This window comes from Camelina sativa, unplaced genomic scaffold, assembly GCF_000633955.1.
Source record: "Camelina sativa cultivar DH55 unplaced genomic scaffold, Cs unpScaffold00480, whole genome shotgun sequence".
NCBI lineage: Eukaryota > Viridiplantae > Streptophyta > Magnoliopsida > Brassicales > Brassicaceae > Camelina > Camelina sativa.
This window is the reverse complement of record NW_010921707.1, coordinates 184,956-194,163: the sequence shown is the minus strand read 5'-3', so window position 1 is coordinate 194,163 and position 9,208 is coordinate 184,956. Positions and strand designations below refer to the sequence as shown.

At 43.6% G+C, this 9,208-nt stretch overlaps 1 long non-coding RNA gene across 2 annotated transcripts; it reads left to right on the top strand.

Annotated features, from left to right (window-relative positions):
- Positions 1–221: 221 nt before the first annotated feature.
- On the top strand, positions 222–5,740 carry LOC104773178. Of its 2 annotated transcripts, XR_002037140.1 has the most exons (9): positions 222–313; positions 407–776; positions 1,813–1,872; positions 1,995–2,237; positions 2,442–2,506; positions 2,614–2,663; positions 4,822–4,960; positions 5,052–5,286; positions 5,384–5,740. It is a non-coding gene; the product is annotated as an uncharacterized LOC104773178 (long non-coding RNA). The 2 variants fall into 2 exon arrangements; XR_002037141.1 differs by lacking the exons at positions 4,822–4,960; positions 5,052–5,286.
- Positions 5,741–9,208: the final 3,468 nt, after the last annotated feature.

Sequence of the window (9,208 nt, the reverse complement as noted above, 5' to 3'; positions counted from 1 at the left end):
AGATGAAAAAAAAAATTGCCCAAAACGGAGTACCGTAGCAAAAGTTATCGCGTTTTAAAGTTTTGTAAATCCCTTTTTGGATTCAATTTGAGAACATAGGCTAAGAGAAGCAAGGAAGGGATTAGAACACTAGCTTTTTTTATTTTGCAAATTACCCTTGTATTTTTTATTAATTACAATTTATCCCACATTCTAAAGAACATAACCTATAGAATTAGGAGAAAGCAAACACGATTTATCTCTTTCTTTCTTCTTCGTGTAGAATACATGAATCTATGCCGTCCTGATTTTCTCTATTTCGGAATTATTTAGTGTAAATCTTCTCCTTCTTTATGTTGCTGCTTAATTCTCTGATTCTAGATAATACTATTGCTGCTTAATTCTCTGATTTTCCTCGTTGATGTAGCTCCACAGGGAATTTTCGGAATTCTAGATAATGCTATTGCTGTTTACCCAGCTTTTTCAGAGCCTGCAAATTTTCACATTAACGGTAGGAGCTTTGGCTATGGGATTCCAGCTTGAATAGGGTTTCTGTATCTCTACTAGGCGTGTCTTCTCTACACAGAAAACTGCAGAGAGAAGAACAATTGAATAATTTCCAGCTTAGGTTATCTGTTTATTAATTGTCTGGACTTACACAAATTATAAGCATGTAATTGTTGATTCTTCTTAATGTTTGGTAAAATCTACAAAAGCTAAGCTAATGTGTAGAAGACAGAAATCTATGGCGCAAGGATGCTTTCTATCTCGGAATTTACAGTAGACCTACATCTACTGTAAGTCTTCTACTTCGTTATGTTTTTCTGTACCTCTCTCCAGGCTTTGTTATACAATTTTCATTACGTCTAGTGTTCTTATCTGACCTCTGAAAATACTGACTATCTTTCTACTCTTCTTGACTTAACCAGAAACACAAATGTAAATCTCATGATCGTTTGATATGTCAGTAATTTATTTTGGATGCAATTCTCTCTACTCCTTAGTTAAAGGATATTGCTTCTTCTCGTATTTTCCTATGTGTCAATATCCGCTAATTAACAACATGTTAGATGTTTTGTATTGTTGCTTATCTTGTTTAACGCTTGTCTCTACTTTAATTCCAATGTTTTCTTCTCCTTCAACTCACGTGGTTGAAAAATGATGCGTCCGACTCTGTCTTTAAACAATAACTCCATCAACTCAGGTGCTCAGCCCTGTCTATATGTCTTAAAAAAAGATGGAAGTACTCAGCTCAGTTCGTGAGTATTAATTGTCTGTACTTATAGTTAGTTTAACTGTTTCAACTGGACTTGAATGGAATAGGGCGATATGCTTCTCTGATTTTCCTCGTTGATGTAGCTTATTTCTGGGATTTTTCAATCAACTGCTTCAACCCGACTGATGCATCTATCTCTCTTTGGGCATCGGTTACACACCTTTGTTATACAATTTTCAGAGCTTTGCGATTTGCTTCTCTGCTTTCAGGAGTTGACGTAGCTCTACTGGGCGGGCGACTCTTCTCTACACAGCTTACNTAACTCCATCAACTCAGGTGCTCAGCCCTGTCTATATGTCTTAAAAAAAGATGGAAGTACTCAGCTCAGTTCGTGAGTATTAATTGTCTGTACTTATAGTTAGTTTAACTGTTTCAACTGGACTTGAATGGAATAGGGCGATATGCTTCTCTGATTTTCCTCGTTGATGTAGCTTATTTCTGGGATTTTTCAATCAACTGCTTCAACCCGACTGATGCATCTATCTCTCTTTGGGCATCGGTTACACACCTTTGTTATACAATTTTCAGAGCTTTGCGATTTGCTTCTCTGCTTTCAGGAGTTGACGTAGCTCTACTGGGCGGGCGACTCTTCTCTACACAGCTTACTCTCAAAACTGGTAACAGCTAATAATGGGATTTTTGTTTCTGCTTGTTCAGAACCTGCAATTTATTTGAAATGTAGATAAGACCACCCTCTGCGTCTCTGCAATTGAAGTAACTACAACATTTTCATTTGCAGGTTGATGCAAATAAACGCATTCTTCCCTCTGTACAAGCTCTTCTTTGGTCTCACTTTGGGTTTGTTAATAGGGTTTAGCTACTATCTATGGCGCCAGTAGAACAAAAAACTCAGAGAACAAGATTATTAAGTCTTCTCCTTTGTTACATTTTGGTGTACGTTACTACTAACTGTTCCAGAACCTGCAATTTTCGTTGGCACTTCTTCTTTATTTCCCTGGCCTCCTGATTTCTATAAGCTACGGTAAGCTAACTTCGAATCTCTTGAAATAGCGTTTCACTACGACGACTGAACTGGTTGACGCTTAAAATTCCACTAAAGCATATAATTTCACTACTACTTATGCAAGTCTTCTCCGTTGTCTCGTTTTTGTTGCACAAAGATGCATCCTTTCTTTACTATAGCTGATGATGAGTCAGGATCATTCATATGTTCTTGTGGGAATAGGTGAAATTATTAAGATGGAAAAGAGCAATACCAATGTGAAGAAGGCCCAGAAACAGAGAGCATCGGTTTGTTTCTTAAAAAGCTTACATGTTTTCCTGTCTTTGTAAATGAGTTTGATGTCGCTTTTAGTTCTTTTATTGAACATTTAGGCATGTCATTATTTGTGTTTCAGCAAAAATAAAAAGAAGAAATTTGATGGTGCTGCGAGGGTTCGTCGCAAAGGTAACATATACATATCTATCTGTTAAGTTGTCTTAGATCCGGTTATGTGACGCAATGTGATTAGGGAACTTACATACATTACCACACTTTAAAACTTGACATTTTCCTCAGTAAACGCCAAGAAATAATTTTTTACAGGCTTCCTGCTTCTTCACTTCTCTTATTTTAGATGACAATTAATTCTATCTATTTCTAATTCCAAAATCTATGTGTATTTAATTACGGGAACAATATTACATGACTCTGCAATTGAACTAGAATCCCTTTACAAACTCTGAACTCGTTGCAAAATCGGGCCTACATCTTTTTACCTTTACTGTTTCCGAACCAGCAAATTTTGGATGCAATTAACAACATTGCTCCTTAGGTAAAGGAAATTGCTACTTCCCTAATTTTCCATGTCTAAATATACGCTAATTAACAACATTTGCATTAGAAACAACTCTACATGTTATATCACTTGTTTTGTATTGTTGCTTTATCTTGTTCAAGGCTTGTCTCTACTATAATATGTTTCTAAAATTGATGGAAGTAACCTTGAATTCCGTGATTATTAGTTGTCTGGACTTATTGTGAGTTTAATTAATTGTTTAACAGATGCATCTCTCGCACTAGTGTTTTTTAATTGAAATGATAAAGTCCGCTTAACAGAGTTTTCTTCTTCCAATGTTATTATGTTTATGATTCCCAAACTCTAGCTTCTTCCACTGTTTATGTTAAAAATACTATGGTCTGCTTCTGCATATCCAATTATTTAGTTAGGCTAGCTGATGCTTTATATTGTAAGCCTTTTACACCAAAATCAATTATGGTGGACGATGGACGATGATGGTCGTGTCTGGAAATGAAGGCAACGCCCTCTACTTATAGGGTTCTGGCCGAAGTCTAGGTCCCAAAAGGTACCTGTCCGACGAGACCCTTCGATCGTTTCTGTTCGATCGCACGCGCTCGGCCGTGCTTGTCCGGCCGTGCCTGTCCGGCCGTGCCTGTTCGGCCATGACCGATCGTCCGTGTCGGTTCGGTCATGCCTCTTCGGTCATGACGCCTGTTCGGTCACGCCTGTCCGGTCATGCCGGTTCGATCGTGCCTGTTCGGTCACGACTGTTCGTCCATACCCGTTCGTCACCGCGTCCCAAGACCGACACGAGCTCCCCAGCTGACTCGTACACTGTCCACTATTGTCCAGCTGGCCGTGTTCGGTCGAGCTTCCTGGTCGAGCTGTCCGAGAGCTGTGCGTAGCTGACTTAACTTGTTCGTCGAGCTCGCGGAGCTTGTTAAGCTCATATTCCAGCTGGTTGAGCTAGTAGCTTAGCTACTCAAGCTCATTTAGCTATCAATTCCCTTAAAACAAATTGCCCCTCCTTAGGATCGCGGGACGCGGGCGTTACAAAATGTTATTGATGACTACTTGGATTTCAGAAAAGGAGTGTGATCGCAGGAAAGGAAAAGCTTAGGCGCGAGACTCATGGCCGGGAAGATGAGTGGTGGTGATATGGGTAGCTAGGATAGATTATACAACTTGTACTAGCTTATTATGCAAACTCATAAGTTGTATCGAATCCTTTGATTATTCATACAATACCGAATCTTTTGCTTTACTCTAAGTTTACATCTTATAGACTCTAAAGATCGAATCACAGAATGTGCAAATAAACATTGCTTAAAGAATGGGCCCTAAAATATGACTAAGTAGCAGAATGGGACGAGAGAACCTCTCCGGCCATCGATGGCCGGGGTTGGGGTCTTTCAGTTTCAGGCTCTATCCTCAGAAATTCCAGAGCGAGATATTGTGACGAGGATTACTCTGCATGATACTGCCTTGGTGCTGATCACTGTGGGAGCTAAAGAAACGGCCGTTAAGGTTTCGAACATTGCTTTTGACGTGCTATCTGGCAAATTGATGACTCCTTTCACGCCGGTGAGTCCTGCCACCACTAATCTCGAATAAGCTGCTTATGGCCTTTTATATATGTTTTTGTACTTTGTTGAACCTTGGCTTCGTTGAATCTCTATTTTGCCGCAGTGACTCCTTTTACCGATCTGGGCTTTACATTATTTTTGGTTTTTGCGTCTTGTTTGTTCTCTATTGTTTGTTGTTTTTTTTATTTAATTGGTGCAAGGGAGCCGTTTTAAATGCACGCTTTCATCATTGCTTCAGATGACATTGCATTGCAGCGAAGTATGGTGACCTCTACTTGCCTTGGAAAAAACCGTCGGTTGTCGTTGCTGAAATTTCGGCTGACTTTCTTGAGTCTCTCACTCCCGAGAGGCTAGTCGTGACTGGCTGGTATAGGATGGTGAGCTTACTTTCTATTTTCTCGTAGCTTTCAGAGTTTTTTTGACGAGAGGCTAATGTTACTGCTCTCCCTTTTACATCCAAATCGAAAGGGTGTGGCTGAGCCGAAGGATTGGGAGAAGTTTGACCTTGGAAGGTTCATCAGATGTCGTTCTGGGTGCGGGATCGATGTCGCTCACTTTAGGAGGAATACCGGAGGAGGAACCAGGGAAACCCGCTGAGGCTGCTCGTTTTTAAAACCTTTTTATGCCCGCTTGTTGGGCTGCTATGTCGTGCGGGTGCCCTTTATTTGTTGTTGGGCCTCTTTCTTTTTGTTGAACTCGTTTGGTAGGTTTCTTCTGAAAGTTATTATGTTTAACTTATTGTGTTGAGTTGAACGTTTTGTTGGGGCTCATAGGCTTTTGTTAAGTTTATTTTTTTGCAGGTAGCTTGGCTTATATTAAGGAGCGGGAAGCGTTGAGTTTGCGTATTAAAGCCCGATTTATTCTTTGCTTAGATCGTCATGAATGCGCACAGGTGGTGGCTTATTGGGTTCATGGACCGCAGAGCGTTTGCAGGAGCTCGACTTATATTCATACTTCGTGTGGAGTGCGTTAGATTTGTTGTTTGTGTTGTTTTATTTTTTTTTTGTCGCGCACCTGGCCAAGGTGCCGACATTGGTATTAGAATTGTAAACTCTATACTCTTTATTTGGTTCTTAGTCGATTTTAGCTGATGTAAAGTTGAATACATGGTAAAAGACGATGCTGGTTAAATATTGTAACTAATATGGTGCCGAGAAAGCCCTTAATAAAAACAATATAACTAATCTGATGTAAAGTTACAGCTGCGCCTTTTATGCCTACGTACCTTTTTGGGGGTCAAGCTGATCGTAATTCATATAACAAGGATAGTTTTTTGTTTTTCGGCGACTGTAGGTGCGCCTAGTAGTAGTACTGTTTGAGGTTGCCTGCATTCCAGGTGCGTTGGAGCTCTTCGTCGAACATGGTCTTAAGTTCGTACACTCCCGGACTGATTTAGCGCCTAATTTTCCTGCATTTTTTTCAGCTGTGTTCTCAAACACTTTTCGAAGGAAGAGGTCGCTTTATCTAAAGAATCTCAGGTTGACCATTTTGTTATAGTGTCGGGCGGCTGCTTGCTGGTGTAACATCCACAAACCAAATAGTGGGAATTCGGTGTGGGTGTCGAGTGACACTAGAGGGTGTGTCGATCGACACCATAAGTCAGTGGATGGTTTGGTTTGATTTTAGAATTCTCGGTTTGAGATGGTTTGTTTTTTAGGGATTGTATATATGGGAGAAGTCGACGTTTTATGGTACAAAAACCTATTTGCCGCCTCCTTTAGCGTTTACCGATTCCCAAAAGTTCCAGAGAAGTTCTAAACCCCTTTCCTTGAAGCTTTTGTGTTGTTCTTTGTGAGATATGTTCGTGGGAGTGAGGATCTGAGAAAAGAGGCGTGTTGGAAGCTTTCTAGAGTGTTGTTTTTGTCGTTGGTTGGTCGGAATTCTTCTGCTAAAGAGGTGAGTGCATTACGATGGCTGACCTAAACATGAGATTCCTTTGTTTTGCTTGTTTTATGTCTGTTTGTGGTTGTTTTCTTGCTTGTTGTGGTTGTTTCATGGTCTCTACAACCTTATGTGGCTTTCGGGTGAGCCTTACACGATTTGGAGGTGGTGGGAAGCAATGAACAGACTCTCGGCTTTGAGCAGAAGGCATCTGCGTATTCTCGGTTTAACACTCGGTCGACACCACTGTAACGCCCGCGATCTGGAATAGGATCGTAGGCCGTGGCTTGGTCCGAGAAGGAAGGGAGACCCCAGACAAGTCGGGAAAGAGCTACTCGTTAGCTCGGACATTGGGGAAAAACATGCTAAGTATCGGAGAAAGATCGGTCAGCTGCGAACAGCTCTCGGTCAGCTGCCGACAGCTACAGTCAGTTCTCGACTAGCTTCGGTCAGCTTTATCAGTTGTCGGCCAGCTAAGGTCAGCTCGATCAGCTGCCAGGCAGCTACCACTAGCTCGACCAGTTGCCGAGGAGCTCGACCAAGCTCGGCCAACTGTTCGGCAGTGGACGTTCAGTGAGCCAGCTGGGAAGCTCGCGGACGGTTATGGGACACGGTGACCGAATCGGTGCGATAGAACGTGTACGATCGAACGGGTGTGATCGAAGGATCTCGACGATAGGCACCTTTTCGGGCCTAGATTTCGGCCAGACCCTATATATCGAAGGCGAGATGCTCATTTTTGGACACACGGAAACCAGGAAAAATACACAAAAACTCTCGGTAGAAATCGCGAGAGAGATCAAGAGAAAGGTTTCTAAGGCCGAGAAAGGTTTGTTCGACGGAGGTACGGTGAAATACCGTCCCTTTGGGATCCGGGGAATTGGGCAGTAGCATCATCGGGCATAAGCATGTATACGGTTCGGTTGGTCTAGTTGGTCGGAGGAAAGGGGATACAGCTCGGAAGTGGAACGGCAACCGCAAGGTTTGCCGAGGTACGACCGAACTGATGCGCATGCTACCTCTCTACTGATCAGCGTACCATTCGGAGTGTCCATGTATAGACGGTTCGGTCGGAGAAAAGTAAACGCGGCTCGGTGGTTGGACGTGGGATCGGTACAGATTCCTTGGTACACCGTCCGAACTGATGCGCGGGATAACTCTCTACCGGCCAACTGCTGTACTGGACGATTGTATAGAACTTAGCGTGCATTGCATGACATTGTACGACCTAAGGGAAAAGTTATTGATGGCTACTTGGATTTCAGGAAAGGAGGGTGATCGCGGGAAAGGAAAGGCTTAGGCACGAGACTCATGGCCGGGAAGATGAGTGGTGGTGATAAGGGTAGCTAGGATCGATTATACAACTTGTACTAGCTTATTATGCAAACTCATAAGTTGTATTGAATCCTTTTATTAGTAGGGAAATGGGATGAGAGAACCCCTCTATGTCCGGGTTCAGGGTCTTTCAAGTTGGTATGAGAGCATGCTTGGTTCTAGGACCGGTAGTGCGGGTTTTGGGTATCACCACTCATTGGCTTATGGGATCTCGCGGTATTTGCTTTTACTGTTTAGCGGTTTATTTATCTTAAACCGTGACTAAAGTGCATGAGTTTTGCAGATGGGTCAGAGCAGCAAGGAAAAGAAAAAGAAGGGTAAGGAGGTGGCCGATGAGACCATTGACGCCGTGGAGATGCTAGTCGACGTGGGGGCAAGGAACACGGACACCCAGTGATATGAACGCCGGACGCGGTCGTCTGCCGAGTCGCACGGACGGACGGACGCTACGGACGGACGGTCGGAGACGAACGATGGCTAGCGAACCGAGTAAGAAACTCGACCTCGGTTGACTAGGAAGAGATGGGGGCGAAAGGGAAACACAACCAACGGTCGGTTTGACCGCGGTGCGATAGAGACGATATGGTTCGAACGGCGGTGTACACGAGCGGTGGAAAGCGTCGTACGCCGTCTAGAGAGATCGATCCCGGATCGGTCTTTCTAGGGTTTCTTTCAAGCCCAGTCCCGGACTAAGATGCGAGAAAGAGAGGGGAGACAAGAACACAAAGAATCTCTCTTTGGGAAAAGTTATATTTCATTCAAGTCTGAAGAACCTAAGCTCGTGGCGTTGGACGCTTAAATAGCATAAGGGTTTAAAGGGAACTAGGGCACGCGGACTCATAATGGACCGCACACGTAGCCCTTGACGCGTCTCCACAGACGGTGAACACGTCACACTATTCCAACGTTCACAAGGGAAGGATCTAGAAAAGGTTCAAAACGCAAAGCTTAAAGAAAAAGACAAAATAGGCCACGTCCTTAGGCTGAACGCGGGAACCGCGTCACTGGCTTCAAAACGCGGCGTTGTGCGTCAGGACTCGTCGCCTCGTTAAAACCTTCTCCGGTAAACCTCATGGGAAAAACCCGAAGTAAGGGAAAAGAGTACGAGTCATGATCCTGACGTCTTGGCGCCCTCATCCTTGGTTAAGGACGAAGGCTGTACGGACGGTCTCGCCGATGGTTGCCTTGTCCGAGTCGCTCTCTTGGTCTTCTTGGACGAAAGCTTGGACGAAGTGGTTAATCTTGTGCTTGGATGTTCTGGCCGAGCTCTTCGAGCGAGTGGTTGCACCGGGAGTTATCCTAGGCATGCTGGTCCGGAGTTGTCCTGCGGGTGATCCGAGTGTTCCAATGGTGTCCGGGTCTTGTGCGAGTGTTCCTGGTCGGATGTCCGATCCGGTGCTCACATCATT